The following is a 27652-nucleotide window of genomic DNA, read 5'->3' as shown; positions in this document are numbered from 1 at the left end:
TGAAGATCAGACTAATCCTTCCCTTCTGTAACTCTCCTATCCTCTATGTGCCCACCTGAAAGATTATTTAAATGTATCTGCATATTCCATCACTCCTGGCAAGGCTTTCCATGCACCCAGCACTCTGTGAAGATCCTGTCTCTGACGTCCCCTCAATACTATCCTCCAATCACCTTGAAATTACTCCCCACACTTTAGCCATTTCTGCCGTGAGATATACTTTGGATAGACACTTGATCTATGCCTCTGATCATTTTGTACATCTCGATCATGTTGTCTCTCACCCTCCTGTGCTCCATTTCTGAATTGTCTTCAGATCCTCAAGAATTTTGCTCTCACTTTCATCTTCCTTTTAGTTAGAGAGAGATGGAAATGTGGAGATGGAGAGATGGGGTAAGAGGAGTTGTAGGAAGAGCGATCACAATTGATTGCCCCTATGCGACAGTAAATCAGTCACACACAATGCACTGGTGCTGTGGAATATTGGTCACCAATATTCAGTCTTGGTGGAAATAAATGGGCTACATGGAGAGGAAGGAAATATTGCATGTATATTCAGTTTTGTTAAAAAGATTGGCTTTTTATTTGTCACGTGTACATGAAAACATCGAAGCATACAGCAAAATCCATCTTCTTGTGCCAAATGAAATTAGTGACAACTGTGCTGGAATTGGGCTGGGTTAAATCGGTGGGTTACTGGGCGGTGTGGCTCATTTGGCCTAAAGGGCCTGTTCTGTGCTGAATCTCCAAATAAATAAGCACTGAGAACACGAGTTGTGGAGTCCTTGAAAGTGAGCCCATAGGTTGTGTGTCGTGATCAGTTCAGTGTTGAGTGAGTGAAGTTATCCATGCTGATTCAGGTGCCTGATCTTGAAACTACAGTCTGTCAGTTACTGAAACTTGATGCATTAAAATGTGAATCCTTTAAAACGTATTTATCAAAGAAAATTACATCCTCTTGACCAATGGTGAAAGATAGACAACTAAAATAAACTCAGAATTGGGGTGTAGATGGCAGTTTTATTCTATGTTGTAACTTGCTGTGTAATAGTGACCTGCCACAGTTTTCCATGTATATGTGGCCTTTGCTCTCATTCTTCTCTCCCTCAGCCACTGTGTGAAGAAATTTATGCTATACCACATCATTATCTGATTACAAAGAATCTTTCAACATTTCGCACTTTGTCATCATACAATGGTGATCCTTACATTTGCTAACAACTCCCTTCATGTAGCAGCTCCAATGCTAATTGTACATCCACGGGTTACAGTTACGTGTCAACTCTGAGAAAAACAGCAACTTCTATCTGCAGATACACACCCCACTGACCATTGCAAGCTGTAACCACTCATTTTATTCAACGCCCAACTTTTAATCCATTCTTCATTTGTTTTTAAGACCTTTGAATATTGACTGGAAATATATCCAATTTCAATTAATTTTATTTTTATGTTGATCAAATTATTGCATCATTCTCAGGAAAGAAACTTATATATATTATTAAAGTGCATACTGTATATGTCACCATATACTATCCTGACATTCATTTACTTACAGGCATTCAGTGTAAATACAAAGAAATACAATGGAATCAATGAAAAACTACACATGAACAAAGACAACCAACCAAAAAAGTGCAAATACTAAAAGAAAAACAAAATAAAAATAATAATAATAATAATAGTAATACATAAATGAGTACAAAATAACATTTGAGAACATGAGTTGTAGAGTCTTTGATAGTGAGTACAGAAGTTGTGGAATCAGATTAGTAATAGGTGAAATTATTCACTCTGCTTCAAGAGCCCGATTGTTAGAGGATAATATCTGTTCCTGAACCTGCTGGTGTGGGACATGAGGCTCCTGTACTTGCTTCTGACAGCAACAGGAAGAAGAGAGCATGGCCTAATTGGTGACGGATGCTGTTTTTAGTGTAACAATGTGTTCCACAGTGAGGAGGGGTTTATCTGTGATTGACTGGGCTTTATCCAGTACCTTTGTAGGTTTTTCCATTTAAGGGCATTAGTGTTTTCATACCATGCCATGATGCAACCTGTAAGAATACTCTCCACTGTGGATATATCGAACTTTGTCAAAGTTTTAGATGACAGTTTGATCTTCGCAAACTTTTAAGTAAATAATGCACTGCCATGCTTTCTTTGTCATGGCAGATACATGAGGGGCCCAGGACAGATCTCTAAAATGTTAATATCAAGGAATATAAGGTTACTGACTCTTTCCATCTCTGATCTCCTGATGAGGACTGGCTCATGGACCTTCAGATAACTCCTCTTGTAATCAATAATCAGCGCTTTGGTTTTGCTGATGTTGAGTGGGAGGTAGTTGTTCTGACACCATTCAGCAGATTTTCAATCTTCCTGCTACATGCTGATTGAACACACACGAGTGCTGGAGGAACTCAACAGATCAGGCAGCATCTATGGAAAGAGATAAGCAGTGGATGTTTCTGGCCGAGACCCTGCATTGAACCCAGTTTCAGGTCAGGGACCCCTCCTCAGATCTGGATTAATGTTGAAGACTATCAGCGTAGAAAGAAGATCTGGTCAGAAGAATGATGTGTAAGATAAAAGGCGATACAGTCCAGGTTAAGTACTCCTGATTTATGGACACTTCTACATATGAACAAGCCTCTGTAATGTTCTTTAATTCAGAAGTCCAACATATATACATATCTTTACAGATGACACGAAGATTGTCGGTGTCTTGGATAATACAGAAGGCTGGTGTAAGTTAGTCATAGTCATAGACATACTTTATTGATCCCAAGAGAAATTGGGTTTCGTTACAGTTGCACCAACCAAGAATAGAGTATAAATATAGCAATTTAAAACCATAAATAATTAAATAATATATAAATTGTGCCAGATGGAGATAAATCTAGGACCAGCTTATTGGCTCAGGGTGTCTGACCCTCCAAGGGAGGAGTTGTAAAGTTTGATGGCCACAGGCAGGAATGACTTCCTATGACACTCAGTGTTGCATCTCGGTAGAATGAGTCTCTGGCTGAATGTATTCCTGTGCCCAACCAGTACATTATTTAGTGGATGGGAGACATTGTCCAAGATGGCATGCAACTTGGACAGCATCCTCTTTTCAGACACCACCGTGAGAGAGTCCGGTTCCATCCCCACAACATCACTGGCCTTACGAATGAGTTTGTTGATTCTGTTGGTGGCTGTCACCCTCAGCCTGCTGCCCCAGCATACAACAGCAAACATGATCGCACTGGCCACCACAGACTAGTAGAACATCCTCATCATCGTCCAACAGATGTTAAAAGACAGTCTCCTCAGGAAATAGACATGGCTCTGACCCTTCTTGTAATCAGCCTCAGTGTTCTTTGACCAGTCCAGTTTATTGTCAATTCGTATCCCCAGGTATTTGTAATCCTCCACCATGTCCACACTGACTCCCTGGATGGAAACAGGGATCACCAGTGCCTTAGCCCTCCTCAGGTCCACCACCAGCTCCTTAGTCTTTTTCACATTAAGCTGCAGATAATCCTGCTCACACCATGTGACGAAGTTTCTTACCATAGCCCTTTTCTCAGCCTCATCTCCCTTGCTGATGCATCCAACTATGGCAGAGTCATCAGAAAACTTCTGAAGATGACAAGACTCTGTGCAGTAGTTGAAGTCCGAGGTGTAAGTGGTGAAGAGAAAGGGAGACAAGACAGTCCCCTGTGGAGCCCCAGTGCTGCTTACAAGAGGAGTGCCCCAGTTACAAGAGGAGCTCGACAGGATGCAGTGCTGGGTGGAGAAGTGGAAGGTGGATTTTATCACTGAAAAATGTGAAGTGATTTACTTTGTGTGATAGAACTTGAAGGCAGATTACAAGGTTAGTGACAGAATTCTTAACAATGAGGAGATACAGCGGGATATTGTGGTCCAAGTCTGTTCAGTCCTCAAAGTTTCTGCATACATTAAAAAAGTGTTACAGAAGGTATATGTTGTGCTGGACTTCACTAGTTGAGGGGACTGAATCTGGTTCAATCACGCCTGAAGCATTGTCGAGTGTAAGGCATAGATTGAGAGGACAGCCAGCACCTGTTTCACATGGTGACAATGACCAACACCAGAGCACATCCATTTAAGGTGAGTGGAAGAAAGTTTATGGTAAATGTAAGAGGTAGGGTTTTTTTATATACAATGAGTGGTGGGTCCCTGGATACACTGCAGGCATGATGGTAGAGACGTTTAGAGGCTCTTATATAGGCACATACAGTACACATACAGTCCTATAAAAAGTATTCTTCCCCCCTTGGAAGTTTTCATGTTTTATTATTTTCCAACATAAATCACAGTGGATTTAATTTGGCTTTTGTGACACTGACAAACAGAAAAAGTACAGTATCTTTCATATCAAAGTGAAAACAGATCTCTACAATATGATCTAAATTAATTATAAATATAAAACAGAAAATAATTGATTGCACAAGAATTTATCCCTCAAGTTAGTATTTAGTAATACACTTTTGGCAGCAATTACAGCCTTGAGTCTCTGTGGATAGGTCTCTATCTGCTTTGCACATCTGGATACTGCAATTTTTCCCTATTCTTCTTTCCAAAACTGCTCAAGCTCTGTCAGAGTGCATGGGGATCATGAGTAAACAGCCCTTTTCAAGTTCAGCTACAAATTCTCGGTTGAATTGAGGTCTGGATTCTGACTTGGCCACTCCAGGGCATTAACTTTCTTGTTGTTAAGCCATTCCTGTCTAGCTTTGGCTTTATACTTTGGGTCATTGTCTTGCTGGAAAAATAAATCTTCTCCTAAGTCACAGTTCTCTTGCAGACTGCATCAGGTTTTCCTCCAGGATTTCCCTGTGTTTTGCTGCATTCATTTTACCCTCTACTTTATCAGCCTTCCAGTTTTTGCTGCAGTGAAGTATCCCCACAGCATGATGCAGCCACCACCATGCTTCGCGGTAGGGATTATGTGGTTTTGATTATGTGCATTGTTTAGCTTGCATCAACATAGTGTTCAGTCTGATAACCAAAAACTCAATTTGTTTTCATCAGACCATAGTACCTTTTTGCAACTGTCTTCAGAATCTCCAGCATGCCTACTGGCAAACTCTAGCCAAGATTTCACGTGAGCTTTCTCTTTGCCACTCTCCTATAAAACTGACTGGTGAAGTACCCGGGCAACAGTTGTTGCATGTACAATCTCTCCGATCTCTGCTGCTGAAGATTCTGACTCCTCCAGGGCTGTCATAAGTCTCTCAGTGGGACCCTCACTAGTCCCATTCTGACACGGTTGCAGTACTTAGTTTTTGAGGATGGCCTGCACTAGGCAGGTTTACAGCTGTGCCTTATTCTTTCCATTTCAAGATAATTGACCTAACTGTACTCCAAGGGATATTCTGAGACTTGGAATTTTTATTGTATCCATCTCTGACCTTTTCATCGAGTTGCTTGGAGCATTCTTTAGTCTTTATGGTGTAGTTTTTGCTAGGAGACTGACTCACCAGCAGTTGGACCTTCCAGATACAGGTGTAATTCAAACATCTTGACTGCACACGGGACTCCTAAAACAGATCTCTATTTAACTAATTATGTCACTTCTAATCGATTTGGCTACACTATTGATGATTTGATGTGTGATATTCAAGGGGGTGAATACTTATAATATCAATTATTTTGTGTTTTGTACTTGTAATTAGTTTAGATCACTTTATAGAGATTTCTGTTCACTTTGACAGAATAGTGTCTTTTTTCTGTTGATCAGTGTCAAAAATAATCAAATTAAATCAACTCTGATTCAATGTTGTAAGACAATAAAACAGAAAACTTCCAATGGGGGTCAATACTTTTTAAAGGCACCATATGTTCTATGTTCCTACAAATAACAGAACTAGTTTTCTTCTCTCAAATTTTCAGAATTACTCTTTCTTCTCAGTTTTATATGCAGCTGATGCTTTGAATGGAACCGACTCAATGGGCTGAATGGCCTTCTTCTGCCCCAATGCCTCATCGTCTTATGTGCTGACGTGATTAGGCAATACAGGAAGAGAGTGGAGCAGTTTGTTTATGTGAGGCATCCACTGGTACTTCCCGTTATCCTGCCTTGTAAGACCAGTAAGGAGGACAGAAGTTCTAACCATATCCTTTGAGAATTGCTTTGGGTTGTGCTGGGTCAGGAAAACATTCTCTTTCAAAATCAAAATCAGATTTATTTTCACTGTTTTCTGATGTTAAATTTGTTGATTTGCAGCAGAAAACAACTAAAACAAGTTCTTTAACCTCAGTCTATAAATGAGCTCAGGTTTCACAAGTGGGACCACTGCATCTGGAATTATTCTACAGCTAATCAAAACCCAACAAATAACTCTGAGCTGAAGAGGTCAATAGCTCCAAACAGACTCTGGTGTTACTGCTTCACAATCTCACATCTCTGGTGGAGGATATTAAGCGATATTCCTCATTGTCAGTGGAGTATTTCAAAGTTCAAAATTCAAATTAAACTTATCAAAGTGCATATGTGCCACCGTAATAATGCAGTTCACCTTCTCTCATTTATAAGATGCTTTATTGTACGCTCATGGGTCACAGTCACAGATCAGTACTGAGAAAAGTTACTCCTTCTATTTGCAGATTCATGCCCTGACGATCAATGCTCACTCATTTTATACAGCACCCAACTTTTATTTCCCCTGCTCGTTCTCCTTAAGGCCTTTATACATCTACAGCCAGTTTATTGAAGAAGATGGAGGTGAGGGGTCACTCCCTCCAACAAGCAATCAAGTCCTTATCAAATGCAGCAGAAGAAAGCAGCAATTGGATTTGGATTAAAAGGAAAGACAACAACTGGGCTGCAAGATGAAGACAGGAGGGTATGGAACTGAGGGGCGTGTATCTGGGACGCCAGGTAGCACCATTGTGCCCTCTGGAGACGTTGTGGGCTTATCAACGAAACCACAAAGAAGGAGGGTGCCCACCTGATGACCCTGATGATGTTCCTACCCTCCCTCCTTGTCACCACTCCAAGCCCACTGCCAACATCGAGATTGCCAACTTACCATAGGGATTGAAACATCAAGTCCTCGTAGCTCTACATATACAGTGACAGGAAATTTTTCATGCTGTGTATTCTTCTCACTCCATTTCTACAAAATGTGTTACGAAAGATCAGTGATCATGCACCTGACCAAAGCTGAAAAACTACACACTAAGACTGACTGCTAATCTGCACAGTTTAAAGGGAAGTACCTCACGTAAACAAACTGTTCCATCCTCTTCCTGCATTGCCCAATCACTTCAGACCATAAGACACATAGGAGCAGAAGAAGGCCATTCAGCCCACTGAGTCTGTACCACCATTCTATAATGGCTCATTTATTCGTCCCCTCAACCACATTCTTTCCGTAATTTTTGACATTCTAACTAATCAAAAACCTATCAGCCTCTACTTTACATATATCCAAGGACTTGTCCTCCACAGTTGTCTGTGAAAATGAATTCCACGGAATCAGCACTTTCTGGTCAGGGAAATATCCTCTCCACATCACTCCATCCAGGTTTCAGGCCATTCACTATTCAAGATGTTACAATGAGAACCACCGCCTCGCCCCCATTCTTCTAAACTCCAGCAAGTACAAACCGTTCCTCATACATTAACCCTTTCATTACTGGGATCATTCTCAGAAACCTCCTCTGGACACTCTACATTTACAGCGCATCCTTTCTAAGATAACGGTCCCAAGATGGTTCACCATATTCCACGTGCAGTCTGATCAATAACTTATCAAGCTGCAGTTTTTATATGACTTCTCAACAACAGAAAGGAAAATGTTTTACAATCTCACCGTTGTATTTACAGGTGTGCACAGGATTGGGATTAGGTTTAAACACAATGGCTAAATGGCTTTTTGACTTTTCTTCACCAAATTGTTATTGTTGTTCAGTGATCTAGTTGCTGAAACAAAAATGCTTTGCTGAAGATGTTTTGTGTCTCTGCACTTGTTCTCATCAGCATATTGACCCATGGTTGTTGAGACATTTTCTAAGAAGTGATGGGGTAATGCAGGAAGAGACCAGAACAACTTGTCGATGTTTAGCAACCATCGGTACTTCTCTATAGTCTATTTGGTAAGACAAGTAAAAAAAACAGAAGTTCTGACCACATCCTTTGCTAAGGGTGAACATTACACAGATGACAGCCGTGACTGATACAATAGAGTCAGCACTCATACTATAGAAGGTACAGAATTTATGCAGATATATATTCACAGCTAATATGCTGCACTGTTTCCCCTAAAACAAATGTAACAAACCCAAAATTACAAAAGCTCTCCCTGTATACTGAATTATTTTGTCATTTATCTATTTGTATACAATGTGTGATTAAGTGTTTATAAACATTTGCAAAGTCAGCAACAAAATATCAGGAAAATACAAATGAGCTGCATTCTTGGATCTCCTCACATGACATGAAATCAAAAGCATCACACAAAAAATGCTGGAGGAACTTAGCAGGCCGGGTGGAAACTAAGGAAAGAAACAGATGGTTGAGGTTTCGGGCCAAGGCTTTTCATTTACCTCTTCTCACCTGCCTGTTACCTCCCCCCGGGTCTGCTCCTCCTTCCCTTTCTGCTATGGTCCACTCTACTCTCCTATCAGATTCCTTCTTTGACAGCCTTTACAACCTTTCCCACCCACCTGGCTTCACCGGTCACCTTCCAGATAGCCTCCTTACCCGCCCTCATCTTTTTATTCAGAGAGTTTCCCATATCTTTCTCAGACCTGAAGAGGAGTCTCGGCCCGAAATGTCAACTATTTATTCAATTCCACAGATTCTGCCTGACCTTCTGAATTCCCTCCAGCATTTCCCATGTGTTGCTTTGGACTTCCTGCGTCTGCAGACCTTCTTCTGTTTACAATGAAATTAAGGTGAAACAATTAATATTGCTCAGTTGAAATTCAAGATGGCGCCGATAAGTGGTGACTCTGTGTCCAGCTCCAATGGTAATCATTGAATATTCCCGTTAGGACTGTTATAGCAAATTTCAAAACATACACTATGTCGGTGATAAAACCTGAATCTGTTTCTGATTCTCTATTACTTCTCCAATATGTGTGACACATAAGAATCATTACCCCTTGTACTGAAGCTCCCTCAGACTTCATGCTGGTTTGTCTCGTCAGTCCCCCTTGGAGCAACCTGCTGATGGAAGGCTAGTGAAACCATTTGTGATCTCTAGGCCTGGTTGGAGGACCACTGCTTCATGGAGCCTTGTTGCCAGATGGACTAGTCTTTGCGGTACGGATTCCACTGTTTCCCGGGTCAGCTGAATTGCTGCAACCACTCTGAGCTAGGTAGGGATCCGGCTGTTTCTGTAGCCAGCTGAGGTTGCTGGCTGAACTGAGACCCGGAGCTACCCCAAAGCAGATATGGAACTGTCTGTCATTCTTTGGTGTTTGTCTCTTCCTGTCCTTGCCTCCATGGGGTAAGCCGGGCCGTTTGACTGTTGCCCTGTGGGGGGATCTGTCTTGTCATCGCCTCTGTGGGGTTAGTCAGACAATTCTGCCATTGCCCTGCGGAGGGTCCTGACTTGTCTTGTCTTGTCCTCGCCTCCGTGGGGATGAGTCAGGCTGTTTTGCCGATGTCCTGCGGGGGGATCTGTCTTGTTTTGTCCTCGCCTCTGTTGGGTAAGTCCCGCCGTTCTGCCATTACCTGTCCCACCTTGGTGTGGAGATGAAGTTGAGTCCCGACTTGTTGTAGGATAAGTCCCTGCTCTATGTCTATGTTCTGTCCTGTCTCATGTTAGTGTTGTGTTAAAGATGAGTCCTGGCTTGTTGAAGGATAAGTCCTGGCTCCATGTTGATGTTTAGTTCCCAGTCTGTCCCTCAGCTCCAGTCTCTGAGTTATCAGCCTCCGCATTTCAAGACAAAGATCCCGCAGCCAAGCTCCAAGAACCCCAGCCTCGAGGATCCCGCAGCCAAGCCCCAAGAACTCCAGCCTCAAGGATCCCACAGCCAAGCTCCAAGAACCCCAGCCTCGATAATCCCATGGCCAAGCTCCAAGAACCCCAGCCTCGAGGATCCCGCAGCCAAGCTCCAAGAATCCCAGCCTCGAGGATCCCGCAGCCAAGCTCCAAGAACCCAAGCCTCGAGGATCCCGCGGCCAAGCTCCAAGAACCCCAGCCTCGAGGATCCCGCGGCCAAGCTCCAAGAACCCCAGCCTCGAGGATCCCGCGGCCAAGCTCCAAGTACCCCAGCCTCGAGGATCCCGCGGCCAAGCTCCAAGAAACCCAGCCTCAAGGATCCCGCGGCCATTAACTTTTTCCCAATGACTCACCATGGCTAACATTTTAAACCAAACACAAAATAAAGCTTCTGGATGAACTTTGGGAATTAGGTGGGATCTGTGGAGACAGAGTGGTTTATATTTCAGATTAATACACTGTGTCAGCGCACCCCCAAATGTTTATTTTTACATCAGATTAGAACATTGTTGCTTTTGTCTAATACTTTAACACTTCTCAGCATTTCATACAGTCATTGGTAATTGCTTAAATGTTCATGACTTGCTAATGTAACTAGAAGTTTTTCAGATTGTCACATGCCACACACCTGTTGTATCACTGTGTTTTTTTTGATGAAACTCCCTGCTGCCTTCTTCCTTATTTTTATTTCAGTCATTTCTCTTTGAGGACAGACAGGTCTTGGCTGAGTCTCTGTGAATAAAATGCTGTGGATTTGGATTCTTCTGTTTGGTTTCCTATCCGGGGAGTGACAGACAACTCCGGATATTCACTTAATCAGTGTTCGTTTAGGGGTCGTACACAGTTTCCACAACAGTGCTTCAATACCTGTCAACACTAAAGATGTCGGAAACTGGAGTTCAGAGTACACTCCTGGAGAAACCCAGTGGGTCAAGCAGCTTCTGTCAGAGTGAGGGGGAATGTCAACTGTTTGGGTCAAGACCCTGCATCAAGTGTGAGTGGAGAGGGAGATAGTGTATATAGGAGAGGGGGAGGTGTGAGACTGGGTCCACTAGGTGTTCAGGGACTGAGGAGGGGTGAAGCACAACAGGCAAATGGAATGGGGAGAAAAAGAGGTGGGGTTTGGAGGTGTTGCAGCACCTTCTAACTGCACATAGAAATACTTGACAGGTACAAGATATAAAATTTCCATCAGAACCAGAGGGCACTGTTTCAGACATCATGAGGGGTTTCTTTCTGCAGCTTATAAACTTGTCTGAAAGTGAGGAGGATTTCAGGACTTTGGCCTTTTTGAGGGAACTGAAATATGTTTTCAAATCATCCTACCAATCTTGTCTCATCCGGAGAATTTCATGGAACCCAAGACACACACACACACACCAAATGAAAAAAGCTGGGACTTTGTGGACATTACAAAGGCTGATATAGTCAGAGGTAACTGAGAGTTGTAGATGCCACATTCCCCCAGTACTGCACTGGAAGGTCAGCCCTGGGTTTCTGCTCAGGACTCTGGAGTGGGAAGTGAACCCACAATGTACTGACACAGGGGAGAGAGCACTGACACAGCTGACACAGTAACAGCACTGACTGCACCTCAGACCAAAATCATTGGCTGTGGTGTCATGGACCACGTGCCGGATGTGACCTGGACCTGTTTTTAACGTCATATTCAAAGTCATTTGTTTGCAATAAGTTGTTCCTTTCCCCGGAAATCTGAAAGTGCTTCCCTCAGTTTCAAGTGAATTGTGGGCGGAGAAAAATGTAACAGGAGTTGTGGGAAGAGCGATCACAATCGATTGTCACTATGAAGCAAAGTACCGCTCACACACAAAGTATTGGTGCCATGGATGGACTCATCAATGTTCAGTTTTAGTGGAAACAAATGGGCAACACAGACGGAGTGGACGATTGTCAATCACAGATAACCCAAAACAGAGAATATTTACTGTTACTATGAAGGATCTTCACTCTGGAGATACAGGATGGTACAGCTGTGGTATTGAATCAACAGGTCACGATCCGATGTTTAATGTATATTTACAAGTATCTGATGGTAGGTTTCTCAGGGATTAACTTTGTGCCAAACATAAAGTAAGTGTCTCATGATCTTTGTTGTCACCCTGTCCATCCCTCACTATCTCTGCATTAATATCAGTGCCAAATGTTTCCCTCTATACAGCAGGTCACTGAACCCAGTCAAAATTTCATTCTCTCCTGAAAGCCTCCAAACATGTGACAGATATCTCACAAGTTGCTGCCTTTCAACAACCACGGGTCACTTTATTAGACACCTCCTGTACATAATAAAGTGACCACTGTGTGTATGTTCGTGGTCTTCTTCTTCTGTGATCGATGTGTTGTACTTTTAGATGCTCATCCACATACCGCTGTCGTAACGTGTGGTTGTTTGAATTGCTATCACCATTTTGCCAGCTTGAACCTGTCTGGCCATTCTCCACTCACATCTCTCATTAACAAAGCACTTTTCTACACATAATTGCTGCTCACTGGATTTTTTTCATGTTATTTGTACCGTTCTCTGTAAACTTTAGAGACAGTTGTGTGTGAAAATCCCAGGATATCAGTAGTTTCTGAGATACTCAATAAAGAACCCTCTTGCACCTACAATTCTTTCATGGTCAAAGTCACTTAGATCACATTTCTTCCTCATTCTAATGTTTGGCCTGAACAACAACTGAACCCCTTGACTATGTCTGCATGCTTTTATGGGCAGAGTTGTGGTCACATGATTGATGAATTAGATATTTGCATTAACAGGCAAGTGAACAGGCATACCTAATGAAGTGCCAGAAGAGTGCAAGATTTTCAGATGTTCATTCAGTGTCTGTTTGTTCATTTCTTTCCCACAGAACCTGTGTCTGTTCCTGTACTTCGATATCTGTCAACAGCAAATATCTCTCATCTCGGGGGCTCAGTGTCAGTTTCCTGTGAGTCTCTCCAGGGATCCCTTCCCATTCAGTACACGTGGTATGAACAAACCTCATCTGGGCATCCAGAGATCTCAGATACTAATAAACTGGCTCTACATTGACAATCCTTCAACCAGCAGCACCATCAATATTACTGCAGTGCCTCGAATCTGGATCAGCAAGATCCAGTGCAATGGTTAATGTGACAGTCTTCAACAATGGAGAGATCTGCAGTAATGTGACAGAAATCCATGGCACCAGTAAGTTCTAATTTCAAGGGAGGATACATTTAAATATTTCTTTACGTTATTCTGTTACTGCTGCTCTTATACTTCTAGTGAGGGTAAAGAATTTCTTTGCATTTGTAGAAGTTACACATTGAAACCACCATGGGGTAGAAATAAAGTATAGTGAACAGTTAAGTCTGTTACTTCCTCCAGGAAGATGTGGAGCATCTCAAACATAGTTGGACTTGCACCTCCGGACAAATTCAGAGCATTCCATTCATACTTCAGGCTTCTGTTTTGAAAAGGCTGGAATGTGTGTTGAGTCATGAGACAGTGACACTGTCATAAAAAGAAAAGGAAGGACATAAAGTATTTCAAATATTGGTGGGAATGACAGAAATTTGCAATGTCAGGGGGCAGGGGTGAGTGTGGTTGCTATTACTAAGGAGAAGGTGCTCAGGAAGCTGAGAGGTCTGAAGGTAGATAACTAACCGGGACCAGATGGACTACACCCAAGGTTCTGAAAGATGTAGCTAAAGAAATTGTCCAGGCACTCGTGGTGATCTTTCAAGATTAGCTGGACTCTGGAATGTTCCAGAGGACTGAAAAATTTGAAATGTCACTCCACTCTTTAAGAAAGGAAATTATAGACTAGTTAGCATGATTTCAGTGGTTGAGAAGATGATGGAGTCCATTATTAAGAACAAAGTTTGGGATACTTGGAGGCATATGATAAAATAGGGTTTCCATCTGGGGAAATCTTGCCTGACAAATCAGCCTCACTATGCAAGGACATCCCTTTATTTTATTAATTGATCGATAGAGTGTAGATTAGGCCCTTCAGGCCGTTCAAGCCACACCAGCCCAGCAACCCTCGACAAACGTGATTAACCCATATCCCAATCAGAGGCCAATCTACAAAGACCAATTAAACTATGCTGTATGTCGTTGGACTATGGGAGGAAACGGGACCTCCCAGGGAACCGCAACGCATTCCACATGTAGAACATACAGACTCCATACATTTGAAGAGAGATGAGGAGGAATTTATTTAGCCAGAGGGTATTGAATCTATGGAGTTAATTACCATATATGGCTTTAAGGGCGAATTCATTGGATATATTTAAAATGGAGCTCAATATTTCCTTGTTTAGTAAATGCATCAAAGATTATGGGAAAAAATCAGAAGAATGGGATTGAGTGGTATACTAATACACGGAGACATTAGTGGGCAGTGAAAATGATGACCCTAATGAAATAAAAATCATTTCTTGTGAAGAGCTGTGAGCACGAGATGAGGGATGATGCTGCTATATTCTCAGTCTATGTGGAATTTAATTATACCAGTTGACAGTGTGGCAAATTCCTTAGATCACAGCAACAGCTTTAAGTAAAACAACTTTTTTTATTATTGTTGCATTCTTGATGGTTTGTGCTTTTTCTGTGCTGCATCAAATCCAGAGTAACAATAATTTTGATCTCCCTTACATTTGTGTAGTGGAAATGACATTAAACAATCTTGAATCTGCTTGATGAAATTTGGCCTTACGTATCCATTTTCTTAAGAGCTTCTCCCTCAGTTTCGGGTGCTTTATGGGCAGAAGATAAAGTAAGAGGAGTTGTGGGAAGAGCGATCACAATCGATTGTCACTATGCACTAATGTACTCTTCACACACAAAGTATTTGTGCCGCATCTGGGGTCGTCAATGCACATTGTTAGTGAATACAAATGGGACAAATGAGCAGTATGGAAGAATGACAATCAGAGATAACACATCCCAGGGAATATTTACTGTTACTATGGAGAATCTTGTCTTTAATGATACAGGACTTTACAGATGTGGAGTTACAATATCTGGCAATCATCCAGTGTTTGATGTGCATCTACAAGTACCTGACGGTAGGTTTCTCATTGATTGACATTAGGTCTCCATTGAAATGTCTGATCCATGTTTTCTCCTGGAAGTGTCTGGGCAGCAGGAATATCCTGAAGCTCCTCAGCAGTGCTGAGGCCTGTTGTGAGTGCGAAGGGATCGGGATACTCTACTCATGTTTTCCGACCCACTGACTGGACACCGATTTCTAGGGGGAGGCTCAGCACATTCTCCTGCCTCTGAACTGTATGAAATGTCACCCTGTCAGAGGTTTGCATTCAGACATAAACTAATAATCTAACAACAACAGATCAGTGAGATAAAAATGTCGCTCGTGGTCTAAATACCTTAATAAATATTAAAAGGAAATTAGTTGTCAGAGCTCAGCAGACTCAGCTCAGTCCTCTGGAAGGAGGCCAGCCCAGCCCCACCACACCGCAGGGAGTATTTACTGTTACTATGAAGGATCTTCGCTCTGAAGATACAATATGGTACAGCTGTGCTATTGAAACAACAGGTTACGATCCGATGTTTAACGTACGTTTACAAGTATCTGATGGTAGGTTTCCCGGGGATTAACATCGTTCCTTCCATAAAGTTAATGTCTCATGATCTTTGTTGTCACCCTGTCCATCCCTCACTATCTCTGCATTAATATCAGTGCCAAATGTTTCCTTCTATATGGTAGGTCACTGAACCCAGTCAAAATTTCATTCTCTCCTGAAAGCCACTAAACATGTGACAATATCTCACAAGTTGCTGCCTTTCAACGATCAGGGGCCACTTTATTAGACACCTCCTGTACATAATAAAGTGGCCACTGATCAGTTGCTCCATGTTTTTTTTTCTTTCTGTCTCTCTGTGTCTGTCTCTCTCTCTGTGCTTCTTCCCCCAAATCATGCCACTCTGAGCCCCCACACTCAGCACCCGCTGACCACCCACACCCAGCAGCCGACCCCTCCACCCGGCCCATTCCCGTATGGAAAATACTGCAATGGGACTACAGAAGAAGTTTGAACATGAACCTTCCAGGCCAGAAACAGGCCCTTCAGCCCGCCATGTATCACTGACCATGTTCCCCAGAATGAAAGGGTTAACATATGAGATACATTGGATGGCTCTGTGCCTTTACTCACTAGAATTTAGAAGAATGAGAGGGGATCTCATTGAAACCTATAAAATATTGAAGACTAGATAGAGAAGACGTAGAAAGCACGTTTCCAACCATGGAGGAGTCTAGACCGCGGGAGAGAGACAATAGGAGGACATTCGTTTTGAATAGAGCTGAGGAGGAATTTCTTGAGCCAGACGGTAGTGATTCTTGGAATTCATTGCCACAGAAGGCAATGGAAGCCAAGTGATTGGGTATACTTAAAGTGTAGTATGATAGGTTCTTGATTAGTAAGGCCATCAAAGGATTCAGGGAGAAGGCAGCAGAATGGGTTTGAGAAGGAAAATATTTATCAGCATTATTGAATGTCAGAGCAGACCCAATAGACCAAATGGCCTAATTCTACTCCTTTTAGTGGGTTAGTCTAAATGCATCTCTAATATTGCTCTTGTATCTGTTCCGTCTGTGTGCCTGAAGATGGCACCTTAAAACAATGCTTGCCTTGAATTTTCCAAACAGCACTGGAGACAGTCTCCTTGATGCTGAGAGAGATTGTAACTCTCATTTTCACACTGACACACCCTCAGCGTCATCACTGCTGTCCTGATCTGTAATTCTGCTGTGTTTTAGGATAATGGCAAATGTGGCAGTTCAGGCATCTGCGAGGATGCAGAGCCACGACAGATGTGGAGTTCAGATCCCCACTTATGGCATCTTTATTGACTTTCTGATGTTCAATGATTCTTTCCCTAAGAACCGGTGTCTGATCCTATGCTTCAATTTCTCTTTTCTGCAAATGTCTCGTGTGGTGGGGGCTCCGTGTCAGTGTCCTGTGAGTCTGTCCAGGGATCCCTTCCCATTCAGTACACGTAGTATGAAAACATCTCCTCTGTGGATTCAAAGATCCCAAACTCAACTAAACTGAATTTAAGTTGTCAATCCTTCAAACACCAGCTCCATCAATATTACTGCACAGCCTCAAATATTCATGGAGCAAAGACTAGTGAAATAGTGAATGTGTCCATATAAAACAGAGGAGACAACTGCAGTTTTGTGATCCGATTCACTGGCACTGGTAAGTGGTGGAGGGTGTGAATCAGTAGGGAGGTTGATTGAGTATCATGTACAATTTGCAAGATTTGAGATTGCTTAATGTCATTTCCAATACACAAGTGCCAGGAGAACAAAATAATTGTTACTCTGGATCCGATGCAGCACAAATAAAACAGTCTAAGATATAGATCACAGTCATAAATAAACACAATAAATATAAATACAAAAGGCACTTTATATACATTTATTGCATGTTCATAAAGTGCCACTAGGCACAATTGTGCTTGTAACTCAGGTGGCTGATATGAAATGATAAAGTAGTGGTGGTGGGTTTTGTGGAGGGCTGAGTAGTGGAGTGGGAGTGTTAATCTATGTTCTTAAGGCTGCATTCAAGCATTTCTGGAATATTCTGTCTCTGCTGTGACAAGTCTTGCAGAGAATGGCATGCCATGTTCAGTAGCTGAGAAGTGAGACTTAAACCAGAGAGTATCCTATCTTTCTGAGTATGGTAGCTTTGTATCTAGGTGGCTGATGTTTCTGGTTGCTGACTGAGATTTTCTCATCTTTGAAAAACAGCAAATACCCAAACTCGCTTCTTGTAGATTTCTAAACATTTTCCACTGGTTTGTTTCATGGAAAATAGAGGGAATTGAACAGGTTAAACCACGTGCAGTTTGTGTAAGAACTCAGGAAGAATGGCCGCAGCAGACCCATCAAATGTTGAAAGTGGATGTGAAGAGAATGTTTCTGTTGGTGGGGTAGCCGAGGACTAGTGGGCACAAACTCAAAAGAGAGGGATGTCCACTTAGGACAAAGGTGAGGAGCAATTTCCTTACCAGAGGTTGGTGAGACGGGAATTTGTTGCCACAAGCAGTGGTGGAAGCCATGTCACTGAGTGTCTTTAAGGCAGTAGTTGATTGGTCCTTAATTAACCAGGGCATGAAAGGTAATGAAGAGAAGGCAGGAGAATGGGGTTGAGAAGACAATTCATCAGTTATGATAAAATGGTGGACCAGGCTTGATGGGCTGAAGGCCTAATTCTGCTTCTACGTCTTCTGATCCTTGTAGTCTTATGGACATAGACAGGATGCAGAATGGAGTTCTATCTGGAAAAGTGTGAAGGTATACATTTTGGAAGATGACATTTGAAGGCAGAGTACTGGATCAGCACATATATAGAAAAGGGAAATAGGACTAATACAATAGGTGGAACTAGCTCAGGCGGGTCAGTGTGAATGAGTCGAGCTGAAGGGCCTGATCCCATACTGTATAACTCTATGATGTTTACTGACATTTGTCTGCCCACTATTAGAACAGGAACACAAGAGATTCTGCAGCTGATGAACAACAAGAGCAACATATCCAAAATGATGGAGGAACTCAGCATCTATGCAAAGGAATAAACAGTAAGCGTTTCAGGCCAAAATCCTTCATCAGAAGGGATTTTCGTCTGCAATGTCTACTGTTTATTCTTTCCGTAGATGTTGCCTGAGCTGTTGAATTCCTTCAGTATTTTGTATTATATCAGGAGTTGTCTTTTCATTGAGAACAGAAGCATTATCCTGTTGTATCAACAACTGTACTTGGTCCAGTATCTCCACATACACTCAGTGCAGAGATGAGTTCATCCCTCTGGTGGATGTTGAGACCCCAAGAACAGGTCTCCCAGAGCTGGCAGGTGTCATTCGCCTGGCTGGAACTTTCACTTCTGCTTGCACGGGATTAAATAGGGTTTGCAATCCCAGCGATCAAAGCCCCATAACTTCCCCAGGAATATCGGTGTTCAGATATACACAGGAAACAGAAATTACTCACCCCCATGTAACCAATCAGCCCTTTATTGAGGCATGAGTTTCCACACGTCAATCATGTACCCTTGCTTGACTGCACTTGGAAAACACGTGAGACTGAATTATCTTTCCTTGCCTCAATAGGATGTGAATATTCATGTGAAACATTTACAACAGTATCAACTGCAAGGTAAGTCACTTGATCCAGTTCTGCTTAAATGTACAATGTTCTCATTGCTGGTGATATGATTGCCCTGTTCCTGTAAAAGAGGACATTAAAGTGGAAATTACAAGTTTATTCATTTAAACTGAATGTCTGTGAGAATATTGTTTTCATTTCCACATCCAGTAGTATAATTAATTCTCTACTACATGTTTTAAGACCAAGAATCCAAGGTAAATTAATCTCTCCAAATATTCTGCAATAACTTAGACATGAAAATTGATATAGTTTTTTATTGGAAGTAGATTATTGGAATGGATAATGATAACCAAAGGGGATAACCTCACTCAATTTCACTTGTCCCATTATTGAAATGTGCACGCAGCAAATTGACTCACTTTCAAGAACTCTTCATCTCATGTTCTCGATTTTTTTTCCTTATTTAATTAATATTATTATTTCTTCTTTTTCTATTTGCACAGTTTGTTGTTTTCTGCACTTTAGTTGATCGCTCTAGTTGGCTGGTTTTTCATTGATTCTGTTGTGGTTATTATTCTTCAGATTTATTGAGTATGCCCACAAGAAATTGAATCTCAGGGTTGTATATGGTGACAGATATGTATTTTGATAATAAATCCACATTGAACTTTAAGCTTCAGGGTTCAGATAATGCTGTTGTGTAACAAAATCATATGGTCCTAGAGTCGTACAACACAGACAAAGACCATGTGGATTTCCATTGCACATCCATCTACAGAACACTGCAAATGTCTTAGGCACCCTTGATTTTTTTTATATAGTTTCAGATGGCATCATTTCCAGAGAGCCCTGATCTCAAAATTGAGGCTGTCTGGGATTACCTGGAGAGACAGAACCAAGTGAGCAAGCCAAAGTCTGCAGAAGAAGTTAGCAAGTTCTCCAAGATGCTTGGAATAATCTACCAGACAATTTTCCTATAAAACTGCATGACAGTGTGCTGAAAAGAATTGGTTTTAAAGGCAAAGTGTGGTGACACCCAATATTGATTTGATTTAGTTTCTTACTGCTAACTGCACATTATAGTTATTTTTTAGATATTTAAAAACTTTTTGTTTCATTATTTTTGAAAGCATCTTCACTTTACAGAATTATTCTCCATGTGCCTTAGACTTTTGCACAATACTGTATGTAAACTCTATCTTCCAGCACCTTTATGGAGTTGTGACTTAAGATCTCATTCAGACACGTCACAAACACTGACTATGACTCTGTTTCCACCACTCTCTGGGTAAAAACAATCCCTTCAAATCCCTTCTAAATCTATGTCATTTTGTTTTATTCACCTCTGAGAATGAGGAAAATTTGCTGTCGTCTCTCCATCCTGTACGTCTCATAATTTCCCATCCCTCAACTATATCCACTCTCCACCCCATCTGCTCCAAGGACAGCAAGCCTAATCTCTTGCTATAAAGTTTATCCTTTGGAAATAAGAATCATTTGTTACATTCAAAGGGTTGGCATGCAGTATTCTCCATGACTATTCCATCACTAGCCCTCTCCCATGCTGTGAGATGAGTTTTGTGTTTGCCAAACCTTAGGATGCTGCTTTCCCTTACTCTGATATTCATTGACATTCACTGACTCAAAGATTGCTGGCAGAGCAACAAGCAATAACGTAACATCTTGCAGGGTTGGCCAAAGTCTCAATAACAATAATTGGAGAAAAAATATCACTTGCAGATGACACTCAGACAGATTGTTTTTCACACAGTGAATAGGATTTTGAAGAATCTTGATTAGCTGGGTTTTTGGGCTGAGGAATAGCAAACTGGAGTTTAATTCAGAAATGTGCCAAGTTTTGTATTTTCAAAAGTCAAATCAAGTAAGACTTTCATGGTGCATGGTTGGTCCTAGGAAGTGTTGAAGATCAATGGGATCTTGGAATTCAGGTACATGGTTCCCTGAAAGTGGAGTCAGAAAAAGATGGGGTAGTAAAGAAGGTTTCTGGCATGAATCCTAGTAGAGAAATTGGTAATCTGCTAAAAAAACAGATATTATTACACTGGATGAATTGCAGAAAGGATTTCAAAGTTCAAAGTAAAGTATATACAGGAATATGTCACCATACACAACACTAAGATTCATTTTATCGTGGCATACTCAGTAATTCCAACAACCACAACAGAAACAATGAATGAACACAATGCAAAATGTTGCTATTGCCTTGAGAAAATTTGGTTTTATTACAACTGATGATCAGGCTCTTCTCCCTTCTGCAACCCACCATTCAGTCAACACTAGTTTACTCTTCTAGTTGAACTTCTCTGCTCTGCTTACTTTGCACTCTCCACTTCATTACGGTTACAGAGTAAACAAGAGATGAATGTTTCAAATGCAAAACCATCTCAGTTCATCTCATCAGTTCTGTATCTCTTCCCCTTTGCTCAGTTTCATGATAAGGAAAATGGGCCGTTGGCTACTCATCGCTCTGCTGATGATCTGCATGATTTCAGTCACATGGCTCACAAGGGAAACTAAGGTAGGCTTCTGGACATCAGTGGAATTTGCTTTGAAACATACTCATCATTTAAGGGAAGACATTTACTTTTTCTTATCCAATGGTCAATACAAAGCTATTTGCCGATGAAATTGACAAGATGTTGGCACACTGTGTGTTTGCAGAATGCTTGATGCGAATATATTGGAGTCCAAGCTCCAGATACAACTGTATAGCAGAGTTCCCAGTGTCGATGAGTCTGATGATTTGACGGTTGCCTTTTACAGAGACGCAATGAATCAGCTCCCCACAGACTGCTCTATAAGGTAAAGTGAAGGCTTCTGGATCACACAGATAGTGCTGGAATTTTGTACCAGGATCAAATATTCATACTTCTTCAGAAATTGTGCAAATATAACATTCGTGGAGAATTAATCTCTCTTGTCATTCAATTGTTAACTTCATGAAGGTGAAAAAATAATGCTAGTATTCTTCACTACAGTGACATTATACATGGCGAATAGATCACATTCAGGCTCCTGGATTTTCTTGATGGAGTTAAGACCATAAGATACTGTGTAAGCAAAGGATCAGGATTAAGCCATTCATTGCTTCAAGTTTGCTTTGCCGTTCTATCATAGCTGATTTATTATCCCACTCAACGTAATTCTGCAGTCTTGTCCTTGAAGACTTTGACGCCCTTACTAATCAAGAACCTATCCACTTCTGCTTTAAATATACCCAATGACTTGGTCTCCACAGCCATCTGTGGCAATGAATTCCACAGATTCACCATCCTCTGGCCACAAAATTTCTCCTCAGTTCTGTTCTAAAGGGATGACCTCTATTCCAGGACTGTCCTTTGATCCTAGCTATTGGAGACTTCTGTGTATTTAATATTTAATTTCTATTTGTGTGATCTTGTGAGCGTGTGTGTATATATATGTGTGTGTGTGTGTGTGTGTGTGTGTGTGTGTGTGTGTGTGTATCTATATATATATAAATTTTGTTCATGTAAATCATTCATCAGGGGTTAAATGTATAAATATGTGCCAGTGCAATGATGTATGCAATTCACGTGATACATGCAGCCCTCACTTGAAGTGAAGAATGAAGTTAGATCCACATTCCCCAACCCCTGTATTTTCTTTTGAATTAGTCTGATATTCTGAAGTTAGAAAATGCAGCACTTGTGACAAGGTATTTTTAAAACGAATCTTAGAAGTCTGTGGACCTTTTGAAGAGCAGCAAAAGACTTGAACAAAAAAAAAAGAAGCCCAGCATATGCAGAGGTGGTCAAGTTTAATAAAAGAAAAGCAGCACAGAACATGTTCTTCTGAAGGGAGAACATGATCAAGTTTGAAAAATGTCAGAAATTGGAAGAATTCATCCATTCATAAAGGGTTAGTACTGGGTGATAAACATAATTTAAAACTGCAGAAATATCAGAAAGATTGGCTCATTTGATTCCACAGCAGATAATTGGAATATGTATACTGAGCTAATTCAACATTAGTTTGAAGCAACTGTAATAGACAATGAGAAATGTGTGCCAATTTTGCTGAGTGCTTTGTCTGTAAAGGCATACAATTTGCTTCAAAGTTTGATTGGTTCAACCAAACCAGAAATTAGCTTTAATGATATTCTTAAGTAGTGCAGGAACATTTAGAAACAATGTTATTGTTGATGGCAGAATGCTATAGGTTTCATTTGCAGAATCAAAAAGAAGGGGAGTCCACTGCAGCGTTTGTGGCTGAATTGAAGAGATTATCTGAGTATTGTCAGCTCAATGCTGGGCTTGATGATACACTGAAAGATTATTTATTTTGTGGAACCTTACAAGAAAGCAGTCAAAAATGGCTCCTAACTGAAGCACAACTCATATTCAAGAGAAAGCAGCTAAAATTGCTGTTTCAATGGAAACCACAGACAGAGATGCAATTGAATTGCAGTTAGGAATGAAAGTGAGTGTGAACAAATTGCAATGTCTGAACATAAACCGGTCAGGCTGATCAAATTCTGTTACGATTGTGTCAGGTGCTCACATTCACTAAAGAAATGCAGTTTAAAGGTCTCTACTTGTGCACCAATTGCCACATCTTCTGCAACTTCACTTCGATTCCCACCCCGCTGCAAATCTAGTTTAAACCCTCCCCCAACAGCATGACCAAACCTCCCACCCAGGATATTGGCTCCCCTCCAGTTCAGGTGCAACCCATCCCATTTGTATAGGTTACCCCTTCCCCAGAAAAGGTTCCAATGATCCAAGAACTTGAAACCTTTCCCCGCAACATCCCCTCAGCCACTCATTGATCTGTGTTATCTTCCTGTTCTGACCTTCACTAGCTCGTGGCACCGGGAGTAATCTGGAGATTACCACCTTGGAGGTTCTGCTCTTCAGCCTCCTTCCTGACTCCCTAAATGTATGGCGCAGGACCTCTACCCCTCTCCTGTCTATGTCATTGGTTCCAACATGTACTGTAACTGCTGGCTGCTTACCCTCCCCCTTCAAGAATATTCTGCAACCACTCTGAGGCATCCTGAACCCTAGCACACAGGAGCCAACACACTATCCTGCTGTCTCCTTTGCCGCTGCAGAATCTCCTATCTGTCCTAGTTTATAGAAATGGAGTGAGAAAGACTAGCATTAAAATTTCTAGTCCCTGTAACCCATGAATGTACAGTAATGGGTCTTGAAAATAAGATGTGAACTGCATTATTGTCGTGATAATCATGAAGTTCGAAAATACAAAGACTTATTCATAACTTTCCAAGTTCAATCTGTAGTTCAAGTTTAACCATGCACATGTAACTAAACAAAACAATATTCCTCCAGAGCCAAGGTGAAAAACACAGTCCATACATTAACACACAGCACACACCACACAGCACATATAGTTAAAATAGCACATAGAGTCACAAAACTAAATAATTATAATAATATCAGTCCAAACCCTGAGTGGCATGTCCGTCCTGAAGACTGATAGTGCAGAAGATATTGTCCCGGAGTGACGTTTCTCCAAGAAGTATGCAGCAGCTCTTTTTGAACTTCGATAAGGTACATGACTACTGTCCTTTTGTAACGCATGTTCAAGAAATGGAGTGAGAAAGAGACACAAGATTGAAAATAAAATTGGTGCTGATTAAAATGAGTGAGCTACAAGTTATTGCAGCTTGCATTGGTCATCAGGGTGTAAACCTGCAAACAGACAGTGCAACTTTTCTCAGTACTAACATGTGTCTGAAAACCCATAAGTATACATACATAGAATAAAATGTCTTGGAAATAAAACAGAACATGAACTGCATTATTGTAATTATAATCAGGGTAGTATATGGTGACATATGTTCTTTGATAACAAACTTAATCTGAACTTTGAACTTTTAAATACCTCATTGACAAGGAGGAATATGGCACAATAGTCTTCACCTGCTGTGTGAGGATGTGAAGCAAAAACACTAGAGTCTGTTTGGAGCTCTTGACCTCTACAGGTCAGGGTTATCTGATGGGGTTTAATTAGCCTGAGATGATTCTATTTACAGTTGTCCCATTTGTGAATCTGGATCTTAAACCCAAACTCATTAATAGTCTGAGGGAATGAACTTGCTCGTTTTTTTTTTCTGCTGCAAAACAGCAAATTTTACATCAGAAGACAGTGAAGACAAACCTGATTCTGATTCTGAAGGGGGCTCTTTCCCTTTCTGAGGACATCCCAAGGCAATTCTCAGTGGATATGCTGAGAACATCCATGCTCTTTACTTGACTTACAAAACAGAATTTAAGGAAGTACCAATGGATGCCTCATGTAAACAAATTGTTCCATCATCTTCCTGCAGTGTTCCATCACTTAAGACCGTAGGACCAGAAGACGATAATCCAGCAAAATAATTCAGCCATTTCGCCCATCTATTTACTCTCCCATTTTATAATGGCTGATTTATTATCCACCTCAGCCCCATTCTCCCCATAACCTTCGACACCCTTACTAAACAAGAACCACCAACATCCACTTTAAATATTCCCAGACGTATGTAGCGTTCTCAATAATATTAACTGTAATATTACCTGTTAACTGCCAATATTTAAATGGCTTCTCTGTAGGTTATAATGAAATGGCTTCTCTGTCACGTTAACTGATGAGGTAATGTTCTTGGTAGCTGAGATGTTTGAGTTATAATTATAGATAATGGGGAACTAACCAATGGAAGTCATGTCATTCTATCTGTACGTGTGGGAACCTGAGTGAGTGCGCGTGGATTTTCAGCAAGAAGAGGCAAAGAGGAAGGACGTGCAGGAAGCACTCTGGTAGACCACCGTGGTTGGTCCCAGTCCGAGGGTCAAGGAGTTCAGAGGAGATCGAATGGTGGAGAGAAGACTCTGTTCCTTGAGCTCCAATGATTGTGCACAAACTGTTTAACTCCTGCAGCTTGCATTGGTCAACAGGGTGCCTAAGCAGCCTTCTTTTTCAATGAATTCCACAGATAGAGAGCCATGGCTTCAGCACCAAGATGGAGTATTGCCCCCGGCAAGTCCACACAGGCACCCCCGCCCCCCCAGCGGGACAGCAGGTCCAGGGCAGTGATGCAGGATTCCTGGATATCGCCGAGCCACACCTCATGCTCCGCTGTGTTTCTCCCCACTGCGATGCGCAGGAACCTCACCCCTCTCATCGGCGCACACTCGCTGGTGACTGTGGCCAGCTGGACGCCGTCGTTGTCCACCTAGGTGTGGATAGGTATCTGTGTTCGGGAGAACACAGGGACGGATGGCAGTGATGGTTGACCCCATGTCCGCCAACACACCGCATCTGATACCCTCCACCGTGCAGTCCACGTATAAGCCTTGCTCTTCACTCCAACGGCATGCCCGGAGGGACGACAATGGAGAGATTCTACTGGAGGTCTCAGGTGAAGCCCCCCTGCTCGGTGTTTCCCGATGGCCACACTGGGCTGTGACGTGGTGACGGTGCTGGTGCTGGTACGGGGCAGTCCCGGGCCAAATAGCCTGCTTCATCGAACCGGTAGAAGCGATCGTTTCGTGGCCTGCAGTGAGGTCGGCGCGGCACTGGTCGGACCTGTCTCACAGGCTCCTCCTTTGCCTCAATCACACAATCCAGTGCTCACGGGGGGGGGGGGGGCAGGGCGATGCTGGAATGCCTTGGGGCGCCAAAATTGCTTCTGCCCTCTCTGTCTTGGCCAGCGATGGTGGTGCTGTCAGGCAAACCTGCTACCGAAGGTGCTCCGGCATTTCAAGGATGTGGAGGGCAAGCTCTTCCTGGGCTGCGGGAGGGAACTGGGGGGTAGCCATGCTGAACACAATGGATGAGGTCTACCATGAGCACCCCCTGGCTTTCTGCCAAAAGATACCGTCTGCTGCACAGTTCTTCCCTCATTGCTTCCACCAATGGCCTTTGCTTGAAACACCTCTCCAGGGCCGCTGTGAGGGCCCCGCAGGCACGCTGCACAGCCAGTTGTTAGGTCCACAGGGCCCACAGGTACTCCCCCTCCAGCGCCACAGAAAGGTGCACCGCCACCTCGGTGGGTTCTACCTGTTGTGCCATGAGGCAGGTTTGACTGGTACCGTTGTGTCTGGGAAGCTTCAGGATAGACCTTGAGGCATGATGCTCAGTTCCCAAGTCCTTCCTCTGGGTCTCATCTTCATGAAACCGATGTGGAGCGGGCATACTGCTCGGTCCCTCAACCTGTTCCCCAGGTCTTAAGGCTCTCTGTACGATGTCGCAGCTCTTCAATCTCATTATCAATCTTGTATCCCACTCCTAACACCAAAGTGCTGAGCATTTGGTCCATAATGACAGACAAGGAAGCTCGTTAAACTCAACAACTGTTTTACTGTGATAAACACAAAACAGACCAGGCACCATTACCTGGAGAGTGAACTCACCAGTCTCATACAGATGGGGCAAGTGACCATCACACACCCCGGTTACAGTTAGGTTGATCACAAATGCAAGCGAATAGCTGTATAACCCAAGTTAAAATGTAACAATAAGTGAACTGGAACTTACCTCCATGATCCCACAAAAACATTTTAACACAAGAGC

General features: G+C 42.2%; 2 long non-coding RNA genes and 1 pseudogene across 2 annotated transcripts in view; 2 read left to right on the top strand and 1 right to left on the bottom strand.

The window, feature by feature from the left end:
* Positions 1-7206, bottom strand: part of LOC140210047 (uncharacterized) — a 55643-nt gene extending 48437 nt beyond the window's left edge. The window contains exon 1 of the long non-coding RNA XR_011889134.1: positions 7041-7206. This is a non-coding gene — a long non-coding RNA (uncharacterized lncRNA). The remainder of the gene's footprint in view (positions 1-7040) is intronic.
* A 3641-nt stretch (positions 7207-10847) lies between these two features.
* Positions 10848-27652, top strand: part of LOC140209401 (uncharacterized) — a 75646-nt pseudogene continuing 58841 nt past the window's right edge.
* Positions 19045-24720, top strand: LOC140210048 (uncharacterized). Its single transcript, XR_011889136.1, has 3 exons — positions 19045-19141; positions 21542-21632; positions 21776-24720. It is a non-coding gene; the product is annotated as an uncharacterized lncRNA (long non-coding RNA).

Source organism: Mobula birostris, chromosome 14, assembly GCF_030028105.1.
Source record: "Mobula birostris isolate sMobBir1 chromosome 14, sMobBir1.hap1, whole genome shotgun sequence".
NCBI lineage: Eukaryota > Metazoa > Chordata > Chondrichthyes > Myliobatiformes > Myliobatidae > Mobula > Mobula birostris.
The sequence above is the reverse complement of the archived record's forward strand: the minus strand, read 5'-3'. Positions and strand labels throughout refer to the sequence as shown.